This window comes from Bison bison, unplaced genomic scaffold, assembly GCF_000754665.1.
Source record: "Bison bison bison isolate TAMUID 2011002044 unplaced genomic scaffold, Bison_UMD1.0 scf7180017864108, whole genome shotgun sequence".
Lineage (NCBI taxonomy): Eukaryota > Metazoa > Chordata > Mammalia > Artiodactyla > Bovidae > Bison > Bison bison.
Genome location: NW_011494680.1, coordinates 3,215,779 through 3,231,173, shown reverse-complemented (window position 1 = coordinate 3,231,173; position 15,395 = coordinate 3,215,779).

Genomic DNA, 15,395 nt, shown 5'->3' with positions numbered 1-15,395 from the left:
GCTTTTCCGTCTTGGAACAAATCATACACGATGCTCAGACAAAATGCTAACCATCTATAACACTCATGTTCACCCCTAAGGAAACGCTTGGAACACCACATTGTGAAATCAACCAAGTAGAACTGCCTGCCCTGGCATCCATGCTAGAGAAGATATTGAATTCACAAAAGTAATGCCTTCGAACTACTAATAAGTATTTTATAACCTGATCACTTAGGAAGTCAGGATTGAAAAGCACTATTATAGAAATATAATCTTTGCATGCAAAATTGTTTGAGCTTAAAGTTATCATCTGCCTTGGATTGTTACAATTTAATGAAAGCAATTTGCTGGACTCAAAAAATGCAGTTAATAAGTAAAAGCAATTAGTAAATAAATTAATAAAGCCGCATTCCAATGCTCTCGCCGAGAATTTATATCTGCAGGATGTGAGATTAATCAGAATCTCTGGAACTTTGGGATCCTTAGGAGAGAAAGGCCTACTGCTTTCCTTGGGAAGGGATGTGTCCTTGGAACTGTGAGGTTAGAGGCAGGTAATGTTGCTTGGAATTAATCCTGTCACCAAGCTGTAGACTCTGAGTGGAATGACTTCGCAGTGACGCCCCCAGCGGCCACGGCTACACTCACATCACTATTCCACTAGCCAGACCCAATGCGTCCAGTGTAAAAACACATGACCCAAATTGTGCCAGATTCTCTCTCATGGGAAGTCAGGATGTAAACAGAAAGACATAGTGTGGGTGGTCTTTAGAACTGAGTCATGTGGCTGGCAGCAAACTGGAAAGTGAGCCCACGAACTCCTGCCACTGAGGTCCCAGGGGCCTGTCTGTTCTTGCTCTTTCTAAGGTCACCTCATTCTGTGAATTATCCCAGGACTTTCCTAAGAAATACTTCAATTTAAACTTAAGCTAGGTAGGATCAGTTTCTGTTGCTTTAAAACAAAAGCCTCTTAGAGAATACGTTTGACACTACTGTACACCCGTGGGTAGGGTCATAAAGTCAGAAAGACTCATTCCTTCCCTCCTCTATGGAGAAATAAACAGTCCTAATCTTGGGCAAATAGAAGGTGACAAGGAATCTCTGACTCATTGGAAGAGACCCTGATGCTGGGAAAGATTGAAGGCAGGAGGAGAAGGGGACAACAGAGGATGAGATGGTTGGATGGCATCACCAACTTGATGGACATGACTTTGAGCAAGCTCTGGGTGTTGGTGATGGACAGGGAAGCCTGGTGTGCTGCAGTTTATGGGGTCCCAAAGAGTCGGACACAACTGAACAACTGGACTGAACTGAATTCTCCCTAGGCCTCTAAGGAAAATGGTTTCAGCATTTGGCCCTCACACCCTATACTAGGCCCGTCTTTTCCAAGCTCTGTCTTCCACCTTTGTGGTGGCAGCCATGCAGCTAGTGGTTCAGGGTGTGGGCTTCCTAGCTGGACTAGAGTTGGAATCCTGAGCCTGCTGCTTCTGATTGTGTGACTCAGGGTATTGTTCATGGCTCAGTTTCCCCATCTAGAAAGAGGGGAGGTAAACAGAGTGCTAACCTGTGGAATTATTGTGAGGACTGAGTTAACCTAGATGTGCTCAGAATAGCATATCAGCCCTAACTGTTCCAACTACCTCCTCCTATATTGCAAACACATCAGCCTACTTTTCAAAAACTTTTTAGCTGTCTTAAGGGGGCTTTGCTCATTCTGTTCTTTCTGCCTGGGAAACCCACTTCACCTGGACACATTCCCCACATTCTCCCAGTGATATATGGATAAAATGACCCCTGTTCCCCACCCCCTCCCTATACCTACATTCACTCTTTGCTCTGGAATTTCACATGACTCCTCCCGTCAGGAGTCTATGCTCCTCATCCCTTGATTCTGGGCTACTCATGGATATGCTTTAGTCAATAAAATTCAGAAGTGATGTGGTACCAGTTCCAAGCTGGAGCTTCAAGAGACCTTGCGTGTTTTCTCTCTCTCTCTCTCTCTCTCTCTCTCTCTCTCTCTCTCTCTCAAACTCCTGCCCAGCCACAAGTTCAATCTAGCCTGCTGGCTGATGAAACACCCATGGACCAGTCTGCACCATTATCCCAGCCCACAGCCAATCATGATCTCAAAGCAGAGCCCCCTAGCTGACCAGTATCTGACCACGGATGCACAGTGTTCTCCCTGGACTAGCTGCGACCAGAAGAACCACCCAGCAGATCCCAGCCCAAATTGCCAAGTCACTGCATTAAAAACTAAATAAGTGATTGTTGACTCAAGCCTCTGAATTTGGGGGTGATTTGCTACATTGGAAAAGCTAACTGGCACCTACCCACTCTAAGCCTCATATTCCTCAGTGGTACAATGAAAATAAGAATAATAAAATTTACCTCTTAAGTATGAAGACTACGTGAGATAATGTGCATAAAATGCCTGTGTTACATGAAGAATTACACGACTGTTAACCACCAAAGACATGGTGATGATGACACTGGAGTTTTCCACTTTGCCTCTCATCTGGAAATGTGGGAGTAATGATATCCAATGAACAGGATTGTCATGAAGAATTGAGAAAATATGTCTAATGTGCTTAGCACCATCACAGACACAGAACATCAAAACTGGTTTATTATTGATTTGTTTCTATTAAATATTATCTCAGAGAATTGGCTCACAACCTACCACCACCATCTCCTGCCCTGCCCCTAGCCTTCAGTTTCCTCCCCCTGATGATTAGGCTTTGATTCCCAGCCCACAGCTTCACACTAGGGCATCCCCCAGTCTGCCAGGAGGCATCAAGGTCCAGCTTAGAAAGGAGGTCTTGTTTAATTCCTGGACCCCTCAAAGGTCAGTCCCCTGTGAACTTTAGCTATGAGGGGACAGTATCTCCCTCCAGCCCTGCAGAAAGTGGGGGCTGTCCTGTGGGTCCTCTTCTGTTTTCTGATCGCACCACCCACCTTGTCTTAGGGCCCAGGATTTGGGAAGCCCGTAGTGGTACCATTGTGTGCAGGCCACACCCTCACTGTGATCACCCATCTGTCCTCCCCGGATCTTCCCTCTGGACCAGGGAGCGACCCCTCCCCCAACCCACTTACAGAGACACTGGTAGCAACACTTCCCCAGCTCCGGGCAACCTCTCAACCTACGTGAGTGGTTTCATAATTCATGCCTGCCCATCAGCAGACAGATTTAGCCTCCTGCCTGCTGAGTCTGGAAATACTGAATATTAAAATATCTCAGATGCTCGCCCTTCTGACGCCCTCGCCTCTCAGATTCACAAGCAGTTGGTTGCACAAACCATCTCTGGGACACACATCAGTTTCTCAGTTAAATGGACTTTGAGCACTTTCATGGAAATGGGAAGGTGTATTTGAGGTGACGGATTAGGTGCATGACTTTGGAGAAGCCCTAGTTCTCTGGCTTTGGAAGCCAGTGTATTTTTTGCTGCTCCGCGTTGCTGCAGAACCTCTGCCAGCCCTTTTTGTAGCACCATTTGCAATCGAGGGAAGCAGGAATTCTCTTTGAAGGGGATTACTAAGCTAAGTAAAGCAAAAGATCTGAAGAAACTTTCTCCACCCACCTAGGATAGCCAGTCTCCCAGGAATTAAACTGACCAATATTTGAAGATGGAGGAAGCAGAGAGAATCTTTCCTACTTGGTTAAAAAAAAAAAAAAGTGTGTGTGTGTGGCTCGTGCCCCCATCTCAAAGGTCTAGCTGACTTCCCTCATGCACATCAAAGACTACCAAGCATTTCCCACCTTTGATGTTGAAATTTTAAAACCTCTACTGAAAGAATTTCTAGGTTAGTGCACACACCTTTTGCTAATACCCAGCAGTGACCAATTGTAAAAGTGGGTTCAGGATTTCAGGGAAGGAGGATGAGAATTCCCCACAGATTCAAAATAGAGGAAGGGGTCTCTCCTCTGTCCTGGTAGATTTCATTCTTTTCTCCACTAGGAATCCTGTGAGCCCCTGACGCTGGCTTCCAGCACTGAGCAGAATTTGGAAGGAGTTAGAGCTGCTTCTCGGGGTGTGTGATCTAATTAAGGAGGCAAGGCCTCCCTGGGGGAAATGAAAGCTCATGTCCAGGCAACACAGAAAGCCTGTGTGGTAACTTAGCATCAGAACCAGAGTGATGGAGTGAGTCTCTACAGAGAGAATATGAAGTTCCTCTACAACACATTCAGGAAAAAGGGAGTTCAGGCCAGAGTGTGTTGTATAAGAAAGAGACAGGCAAGGCAGACCTGGATTCAAGCCCTGGCTGTGTCATTCACTGTCAGTGTCCCACATTGACAGTGTGAGACCTTTCCCTCTTAGGCCTCAGTTTCTGCATCTGTGAAATGGGAATACAATGCCCACAGAAGAGGCTTGTCCTGAGGCTTCATCAGACTTCTCTTTAGGATCCTTCCAAGCAATGCTTCATTAGGAACTATACCTGGGAACTTTACCTAAAAACAAGAGATTTAGGCTTAAAGGTGATGGAATTACAGTTGAAGGGTAAGTTGTTTGTTGGATTTTTAGTAAATAGCTAAACTAAGCATGATGACTGGGCTTCCCAGGTGGCTCAGTAGTAAAGAATCTGCTTGCCAATGCAGGAGACAAAGGAGATGTGGGTTTGATCCCTGGGTCAGGAAAATCCCCTGGAGGAGGAAATGGCAACCCAGTCCAATATTCTTGCCTGGGAAATCCCATAGACAGAACAGCCTGGTGGGCCACAGTACATGGGGTCTCAAAGAAACACAACTGAGCACACACACACACAGACATACACACACACACACACACACACAAACATGATGACTAATGACAAACAGGGAGCTTTGCTCACACATCTCCTTCACTGAGGGGGTTCATAATATTCTCTTTTCAGAGTTTCCCAGCCAGGAACCCAGAAGTATTCACCATATTAGCTTCCCATTGCTGCTATAACAGATCACCACAAACTTAGTTGCTTAAGACAAAACTTTATTCTCTTCCAGTCCTAGAAGTCGGAAGTCCAAACTGAGTCTCCCTGTGCTAACAGTCAAAGTGTTAGCAGGGCTGAATTCTCTCTAGAGGCTTTGAGGAGAAGCACTTTCAAGTTTCTAGAGGCCACCAGTATTCCTTGGCTGGCAGTCCCTCCTCCATCTTCAAAACCAGCCACTTTGGGAGAAGTCTTTCTCATGCTGCATCGCTAGTCTGCTCTTACCTGCTTCCCTCTTCCACTTATAAGGACTTGTGATTACACTTGGCCCATTGGGATAATGCAGCAAAATCACCCGATCTCAAGGTCAACTGATTACCAAGCTTAGTTCCATGCTCCTTAATTTCCCTTTCCCACAGGAGCTAATGTATTTGCAGATTCTGGGACTGGGATATTTGGGGGCCATTTACCCCAGCTATGTCTCCAGAGATGGGGAGGAAACTGGGTGAATGGAGAGGAATCGGTCTCCTTCCTGTCTGCAGTAGTGGCGGAGCAGCCCTATGGGGACTGGAAAGGCCCTGACGTGGGGGTGGAAGGTGTGAGGTCTGCCCTGACCTGATCACTGCCGAAAACTCTGGGCAGTTCACCCTTTCCAGGGCATCAGCTTCCTCATCTGTAAAATGGGAATGATTACCCTGCCTTTCATCCCTGTATCACCGTTAAGAAGGTTAGATATGATTCCCAGCTGAGGGCCTCCTATGAACTGGGCCCCACGGAGGACCGTGAGGTATAGAGGTCATCTTTAATGACCACAATCTCACTATACAAGAAAATCATTCCATGCTTCCTCGCAGTTTTTTTAAGGATGCTTGGATAATATTTACAGAGTTAAAGACACAAAATAGATATAACTTTAGTTTCAATATTTTCCCTTATCATCGTTAGCATTTCCAAAGTTGGTACATTTCCAAGGTTGGTATATTTTCTCTGAGATAGTCTTCCAAATAGAGGCACCCTTTTATTATTCGTTTAAGTCACTTCCAGTTTTTTTGTTTTTTAAGTAACATTAAAATGAGCAATGTCACACACTCTTTTTCCCCTTCATTTTGAATTACTTCTAAGGATGAATTCCCAGAAATGGGTTTGACGGAGTAAAGGATGTAAGGGCCTCTTTCAGTGCTTGAGACATATTCCCAAAATGCTTTCCAAAAGTGCTGTACCAGCGTCACCTCCACTAGCCATTCATGAGTGTGAAAAAAAGTAGAAGTATTAGTCTCTCAGCAGCGTCCGACTCTTTGGGACACCCTGGACTGTAGCCCGCCAAGCTCCTGTGTCCACAGAATTCTCCAGGCAAGAATACTGGAGTGGGTAGCCATTCCCTTCTCCAGGGGATCTTCCCAACCCAGGAATCAAACCCAGTTCTCCAACACTGCAGGCAAATTCCTTACCATCTGAGCCACCAGGGAAGGTTGGTTCATGAGTGTATCAACTTCCTTAGTTTCATTTTTACTAATTTAATTGTATCAGATAAAACTCTGACATTAGTTTAATTCATTTCATTGATAGTAGAGAAAGCTACACATGCTCCCATACGTACCTGCTAAGTATTAAGATATATCTTATATGACCCAACTTTTTACGTCTTTGCCAATTTCCCTCCCCTAAAGCAGAACTAATCACCTCTTTGTTGGTCTCCTCTTAGTACCTAGTTCCTGTCTCTGTTCTTGGATACGGACACACCACGGAGCTGCAGTTATTGGCTCACATATGACTCCCAGAGGGAAAGGACTAATATCTTCCTTCTCAAATTACCCTGTCAGTAGCCACTAGTTACATGCGGCCGCTGAGCACTTTAAATGTGGCTATGGCACGGATGCAGACTATTATATGTAGAAGGTTTACAACAAGTCTTATTGCATAACACAGGGAACTATATTCAGTATCCTGCGATCAACCATATTGGAACAGATTATGGGAAGGGTATATATATGTATAACTGAATCACTTTGCTGTACAACAGAAACCAACACGACACTGTAAATCAGTTATACTTCAAAAAACAAAAAGAACATGGCTAGTACAAATCAAAATGTGCTGAAAGCATAAAATACAGACTGACTTTCAAAGATTTGAGAAAAGAAAAAAAGAACGTAAACTATCTCATCAATTACTTTTATATTTATTATATTCGGAAATGATAATATTTTGCTATGTTGGACTGAACAAAATAATTATTAAAATTAATTTCACCTGTTTATTTTTACTTTTAGGGGAGCTACTAGAAAATTTTAAACATATACTTAAATTTTTTAAAACAAAAATGTTTTAATATATTTTTAAATATATTTTAAAATTTTATGTTTCTATCAGACAAAGCTGCCTAGGGACCAATGTTTTTAGAGAAGTAATTCATTAAATGTTTGAGAATGGATTTACAGGTTTTAAAGTTCTTCTTTACCAATTGAATTGTGACTCAGTTAAAGATTATTATCATCATTATTATCCCTCTGCCATATTTATACCTGTCTTTAACATCAGTGAGACCAGTTGAAAATTGCCATTAAAAGCAACCATGACTCGAGAAAGACAGAGAGTATGGTTAGTCCAGCTGATACTCACTGAGCATCTGCTGTTGCCAAGCACTTTCTAGAAACTTAGGATCACCAGCAAACAAAGTAGACGTGGGTCCTACCTTGAGAAGCTAATGGGGTAGAAACAGACAGTTAATGACCTTGTATATTAGGAGGTGAGAAGTACAGTGGCAAAACGCAGAAGAAAGTGCAGGTGAGGGAAGAGCAGGTGCCGCAGTGAATAAGTGGTCGTGGTAGGTTTCACTGAGAAGATGACAGGTAAGCAGACTTGAAGAGTAGGGCACAGTATTCCAGGGCTTCCCAGGTGGCGATAGTGGTAAAGAACCCGCCTGCCCATGCAGGAGACTTAGGAGATGAGGGTCGATCCCTGGGTCGGGAAGATCCTCTGGAGGAGGGCATGGCAACAGACTCTAGTATTCTTGCCTGAAGAGTCCCATGAACAGCGGAGTCTGGTGGACTACATACAGTCCATGAGGTCTCAAAGAGTCAGACACAGCTGAAGAGACTTAACACGCACACATGCGCAGTATTCCAATTGTCTCCCTGGGGGAAGAACATTAGACAAGAGAAGCAGCTACTGCACAGGACCTAAGGTGGGGCCATATGATTGCAAGGGGCTCATCTCTTAGCCTCAGTTTCCCCTCTTGGAGGTCTCCTCTCTCTAGTCTTGACAGCTCAAATATGCACAGCTCCACCACCTATATCCCTAAGCACTGCCCCTCTCTCCACCCTCTCCTTCCCCAAGCAGAGGCTTTGGCGGTTTCTCTGATTGTCTGAATTCTAGAAAAGGCTTTTACCTAGAGCACTTGGGGGAGGACCGAAAGGAGCCAGAGAAGATATTTATAGATCAGGACAGTCCGTAGGCTGCTCTGCAAACCCGGCTCATCTATAGGAAGAACCGCCAGTTGCTGAAATGATGATCCCAGGGGAGGTGCCCAGTTGATTTGCCAGTCAGCCCAGGTCCATCTCCACTGAGCGAGTGAGAGAAATGGCAGGATGGAGGCAAATCAAGTTGCACTCATTTCCTAATTGGCTTCCCTGCCACCTCTCCCATTACTGTCTCTTTTCCACTCTGCCACATGAGTCTGGGTGTGTCATTTCTGTTCTTAAAAGTGTTCCATCTGGGAATTCCCTGGCAGTCTAGTGATTAAGACTCCAAGCTTCCAATGCAGGCAATACGGGTTTGCTCTCTGGTTGCAGAACTAAGATCCCACATGTTGTTCAGCATGGCCAAAAAATTAATTACAAAAAGAGTGCTCCATCCAATAGCTCCAAGCCCAAAGTTCTTCGCAGGAAATGGAGTCCATCACAGCCTGGTCTCAGCTGAATGCTTCAGTCTCCATCCTTTTTCCTATTTAGACTCTACTCAACACATCACCAGAGAAGGCAATGGCACCCCACTCCAGTACTCTTGCCTGGAAAATCCCATGGACGGAGGAGCCTGGTAGGCTGCAGTCCATGGGGTCTCGAAGAGTCGGACATGACTGAGCGACTTCCCTTTCACTTTTCACTTTCATGCCTTGGAGAAGGAAATGGCACCCCACTCCAGTGTTCTTGCCTGGAGAATCCCACGGATAGGGGAGCCTCGTGGGCTGCCATCTATGGGTTCACACAGAGTTGGACAAAACTGAAGTGATGCAGCAGCAGCTATGGCATTCTGTCACAGCAGATTAGGACACTGCCGAAGAACGGCTCCTGCCTCTGATGCGTTTCCACGTGACTTAGTTTGGGTTTCCTAAACTTGGTTAGTGGTGTGCTTCAGTCGCTAAGTCATGAGCAGCTCTTTTTTTCAACCCAGTGGACTGTAGCCTGTCAGGTTCCTCTGTCCATGGGATTTCCCAGGCAAGGATACTGGAGTGGATTGCCATTTCCTTCTCCAGGAGATCTTCCTGATCTTTCTGAACCAGGGGATTGAACTGGCATCTCTTGCATTGGCAGGCGGGTTCCTTACCACTGAGCCACCAGGGAAGCCCAAACTTGGTGTTGGTTTCCTCAAAATCACACTCTGAGATAAGGACTTGGATGCAAGGAGTTTCTTTGGGACCTGGTCCCAGGAAGACAAGTGAGGAAGTTAGGGAAGTGAGACAGGGAAGCGAGACCAACAAAGGCTGTGTTCACACGAAGGGTATCTTTGTGGTGTGAAGCTCGATGCCCACTGGGGAGCCCCCCAGTAAAAGACTTCATCTCCCAACTAGACAAGGACATGCTGAAGACCCAGTACTGCCCAGTCATGGAGTTTCAGAGAAAATGACCGCTGCCAAAGGGAACTACCACAACTCAATGGCAAATAGCTGTCCCCCAAACCTCAAAATCCTACAAGGTCTGAATTAGCAATTTCACTTCCAAGAATGTATCCTAGGTGAATAATCACAGATGTGAACAAAAGCACGGCTAAAAGAATTCTCATTCCCAAATTGTTTATAAGAGTGAAAAATTGGACACCATCTAAATGTCCAATAACAGGAAAGTGAATAATTGAATGATGGCTCATTCCTACACTGGAATACCCAGCAGCCACTGAAAGTGATTTTCTGTGAGAGTTTTTAATGCCACAGAAAAGTGACCATGATATTGTTTGGTCATTTTTTAAAAGCAGATACATAGATACAGAAACTAATATATATGGTATGACCTAACAAGGGCTTGTCACGTTAAGGAAGCACACGTGCACACACACACACATACACGCACACACAGAGACCTGGAGAGAGATGATTAAAAATGATGACAGTTTAGTACTGATGAACCTGTTTTCAGAGTACCGATTGGTCTATGTCTATTAGATTTAGAGAAGAGACTTAGGACATGGCTGAGGGTGAGGGGAGGAAGGAGAGGGTGGGATGTATGAAGAGGGTAACATGGAAACATACATTACCATATGTAAAATAGATAGCCAATGGGAATTTGCTGTATGACTCAGGGAGCTTAAACCGGGGTTCAGAAACAATCTAGAGACGTGGGATGGGGAGGGAGGTGGGAGGGATGTTCAAGTGGGAGGGGACATGGGTAAACCTATGGCTGATTCGTATTGATATTTGATGGAAACCAATAGAATACTATAAAGCAATTATCCTTCAATTAAAAATAAGTAAATTTTTTTAAAAAAGAAAAGAATGATGATAGTGGTAATAGCTGAGCGGTTGAATTGTATTTTAATTTTCTTTTTTTATCGGTATTTTAAAAATATTCTACAGTGTTCATGCTTTCAAGGGTGGCTCTGACAGCACCAGGCTGCCAAAGCAGAGAGTCTGCAAGAAGTGGGGGCATCACTTAACTGCCTGTCCAAATGGGCGTGTGTTTTTCTCTGATCCGAGAGGTCCCGCTGTCAGTCCCCTCTGGGAGATCGGCTTACCTCTAACCTCTAAGTAGCCCATCTGGGCCATGTGCATCTCTAAAATCACATGGGATTTCCCAGTGAGAAGATACAGCCCCCAACCAGAGAAGGAAGTTAAATGCTTTTCTCAGTAAATTTCTCCATCTCCAAATTCGAATAATTCTAATAGGGCTACCTGCTGATTTATGTTGCTTGAAAAAAGATTAAAAGGAGTTGATTCTATGAAGTTATCAGTAGATTTTAATGGGGGGAGAGGAATGCAATGTTTATACTGCTTTTTAATCTCTGATCTTTACGTCCTTTTTGATACTGTTTCTTGCTCTCTGACCATCCTTTGAGGTAGTATTCAGGCAGGATTTAGGTAAGGAAAGGAGAAGACTATAGAAAATCTTTACATTAACTCAAGAAATATTTTCTGACTTTTAGGAGGGGCGGGGTAAGGGGCGGCCCTCCTGCCCTTCTCTGGTTTTTCTTGCTCACAATAGGGATAGAGGGACTTTCATCTATTTTATCGCTTCTGGTGTCTTTGGCTACTCCCTCCTTTAATAGTTTCAGCCCAAGAAAGGGAGACAACTCCTGTCACTGATCAGAGCCTGCAGTGATCCTCAGATCACGTTTATTGTCGGGTGGACCTACGACGCCCCTTCACATCCTAGACTCAAGAACACAAGCCTCTTCCCAATTACTCCATCACAGAGCAGAGCCTGCTGGACCTGGCTCCCTTCCTGTGATTCTGTGCCCACTGCTGGGTGTGTGATGCAAGCCGGCCAGCCTGGCCCAAAGGGCTAGTTGGGGAAGTGGACTTAGAGAAGGCTCTGTGGTTTCCAGCCAGTCTAGATTTGAGGAAACAAGGAGAAGGAAACTCCATATTTTCTCCTGGCCTGAGGCCCCGTGCCCCTTTCCAGCTTCTATGAAAGAAGGTCTTCTTGTTGGGGGAGGGTGGTTTATGATGCTTTGGTGGTGTTGTTCAGTCTCTAGGTCATATCTGACTCTTGGCGACCCCATGGACTGTAGCCCACCAGGTCCACGTCTTCTGCATTGCAGGCCGATTCTTTACTATCTGAGCCACCAGGGAAGCCCCCAATGTAGTAGAAAAAGTTAAAAAAAAAAAAAGTGGAAGTCAACCAGAAGGTTAATATACTGCATCCTGATACAATGTTCTCTGTCCTGCCTCAGTGAGGGTGCAGCCTGGAAGGGTCTCAGGTAATGAAAGTACTGGAGTTTTCAAGTGGAGAAATACAAAAAGGTTGAGAAAGGTTTCAAAGTCTTCTTTATAGCTTCCACTAAGTCCTGCTTCTCTGATAGAATTTCATGTACTCACATTTCAGTCGAAGTGCATGCTGTTTAGTCGTTTCAGTCGTGTCCCCGTGGACTGTAGCCTGGCAGGCTCCTCCGTCCGTGGGATTTCCCAGGCAAGAATACTGGAGCGGGTTGCCATTTCCTTCTCCAGGAAATCTTCCCAACCCAGGGATTGAACCTGGGTCTCCTGCATTGCAGGTGGCTTCTTTACTGTCTGAGCAACCAGGGAAGCCCTTCAGTTCAGGTAGCCCTTGATAACCAGGTAATCAATCAGTTTTTTAAAATGTGCTAGATGAATAAGGTGGAGAAAATGGGACTTAATCTAGTCTTGAAGAATGAGTAGCATTTGGGTGGGTAGGTGCTATCATCTGAAATGTTTGTGTCTTCCTAAAATTCATATGTTGTCCTCTTAACCCCTAAAGGGGATAGTATTAATAGGTGGGGCCTTTCTGAGATGTTTAAACCAGGAGGGGAGCCCTTGTGAATGGGATTAGTGCCCTTATAAAACAGGCTCTGGAGGGATCTCTAGCCCAGCACGTGAGGACACAAGAGGTCTACAACCCAGAAGAGGGCCCTCACCTAGTCATGCTGGCACCCTTCCGTTGGACTTTCAGGCTCCAGAACTCTGAGAAATGAATTTCTATTGCTTATAAGCTACCCAGTCTGTGATATTCTGTTATAGCAGCCTGAAGAAATAAGACAGTGAGGAAGAGATGAGCATGGCAATCCCAGGAGAGGATTCCTGCATGCTTCTACTAAATACGGTCTAGGATTACCACCCTTTCTCAGGTGAGCCCCCTTGCTTTCAAGCAACAAAAATAAACTCAGCCTAGCTCAGTGAAAAGGGGAAGATTTGCAGAAGAAACAATGAATGGGCTATCTCATGAGTCATCCCCTCAGTTTCAACCTCTTGCAAAGACTAACTGGCTTTCTCTGACTTTCAGTTCTCAGAAACAGATCCAACTGGACCAATTCAACTCACATGGTCACTCCAGCCAATCAACTCTTGCTGAGAGTCTGGATCCCATGGGATAAACATGGCTGCTTTGAGCAACTACCAAAAACGAAGGCCAGTACAAGCTGGACCTCACTAATTCCACAGTTCTTTCATATGCTTGAGGTTCCAGCTGTCCTGGAGTTAAAGATTCAGCTGAAATCTGTGACTGAGTAGAAATCTTAATTCATTGTGGAAAATACAGCTGCCAGACTTAGCAAATAAAAGTACAAGATGCCCAATCAAATTTGAATACTTAACAAAAAAATTTATCCCATGTGATATTTGGGACCTACTTATACTAAAAAAAAAAAAAGCTTCATTGTCTGAAGTTCAAGTGTAACTGAACTATAACTGCCAAACCGAGTGGAAAGCTGGTCCTTTTGTGGGACTCTGAATTCTTGACATTTCCAAAATAATAATCACATCTCTGGGAATTTAAGCACCCACGGCAGATGTAAGGGTTTTGAATATGCCACATCGAGGACACTGTGAGTGAAGCCAGCATCCTGAGAGCAAGAGGTAGACCTGCATAATTATCAGTGAGTTAAATTGCTTTGTTGCAGAGAGGCAGCTTATTAAACATGCATTTCAATTTTGGAGTGATTGGCTGAAGGACTTGATTATCAACAGATGGGAAATCCCTCGCTGCAGCCGTGACCTTTACCTGTCATGTTGGCACATAGGACCACATCAAAATGACACTGGGACAACTTGATCCCAGTCTCCAGAGCCTCTGGACAGGGCACCCTGGGCTTCCCCAGGGCTGGGGTGGGAAGGTGGAGGGCCACGACGTTTACCTAGATGGGTACATGGCCTCCTTGGCTTAAATGGGTCTTTTTATGACTTCACTCTTCCCTCTCTATGAAAACAATACTGTTCTTAGTTGTTAAACAAACTTGGGTCCCTGTCCTGCTGCTACCTCTTACAAGCTTTATGAGCCAGAGCAAATCATACAACTATGCTTAGCCTCAGTTTCTTCATCTATTAATTGGGAATAATAAATTACCCACTTGCAAGGTTACTGGGAGGAATCAATGACCTCCTGCCTGTTTAAGTGTCAGATTCCATGGACCCCAGCCCCTCAAACTTGTCCTAGTCTCCCTCTTTCCTATTATCCAGGTCCCCAAGGTCAGTCATTTTAGTGATATCCTCCCAGCTGCCTCAAAGTGTGGACCTTGTTACTGTTCTGCTCTGTTTATTGGCAAGCTTATAGATTTATTGTCCCACTGTCTCTGTCTCTGGACCAACCAGCTTGCTGGCATCAAATGAGAAATCATGTTATTAAGTCAAATCACATTACCCAACCCCAGATGGCCTCTCCTTGTACTCAATAATCCTTCAACTCTTCTCCAGTAGATGCACAGCTCAGAGGCTTCATGACTACAACAGCATCCAAAGTATTGCTTATATTTTGCTTTTTAAATAACGTAATATAGTATATTGGGCTTCCCCAGCAGCCCACTGGTAAAGAACCTGCCTGCAATGAAGGAGATGTAGGCTTGATCCCTGGGTCAAGAAGATCCCCTGGAGGAAGGGATGGCAACCCACTCCAGTATTCTTGCCTGGAGTATCCCACAGACAGAGGAGCCTGGCAGTCTATAGTCCATGGGGTCTCAAAGAGTTAGACATGACTGAGCAGCTAAGCACAGCATAGTTTGTCATTATCATTATCATTATTGGTGAGGGAGCAGAGCATAAGTACGGATAGGAAATTTATGTCTTCTGAACTTCCTTCCTTACTCAGAATCCTACCTTAAAGTCAGCTACTTCATAGGACTTCCTTGGTGGTCTGGTGACTAAGACTCCACATTTCCAACACAGGAGGCCTGAGTTCAACCCCTCGTCAGGGAACTAGATTCCATGTGCCTCAACTAAGCGTTCACACACCACAACTAAAGATCCTACGTATCGAAACTAAGACCTGGCACAGCCAAATAAATATATTTTTAATATAGGTATTTTACCTCTTTTTTCAAAACAACTTTTATTTTTGGCTGGGTCTTCATTTCTTTGCATGGGCTTTCCCTTGTTGCAGAGAGTGGGAATCACTCTTCGCTGCAGTGCTGCTGCTGCTAAGTCACTTCAGTCGTGTCTGACTCTGTGCGACCCCATAGACGGCAGCCCACCAGGCTCCCCCATCCCTGGGATTCTCCAGGCAAGACACTGGAGTGGTTGCCATTTCCTTCTCCAATGCATGAAAGTGAAAAGTGAAAGTGAAGTTGCTCAGTCGTGTCTGACCCTCAGCGACCCCATGGACTATAGCCTTCCAGGCTCCTCCGTTTATGGGATTTTC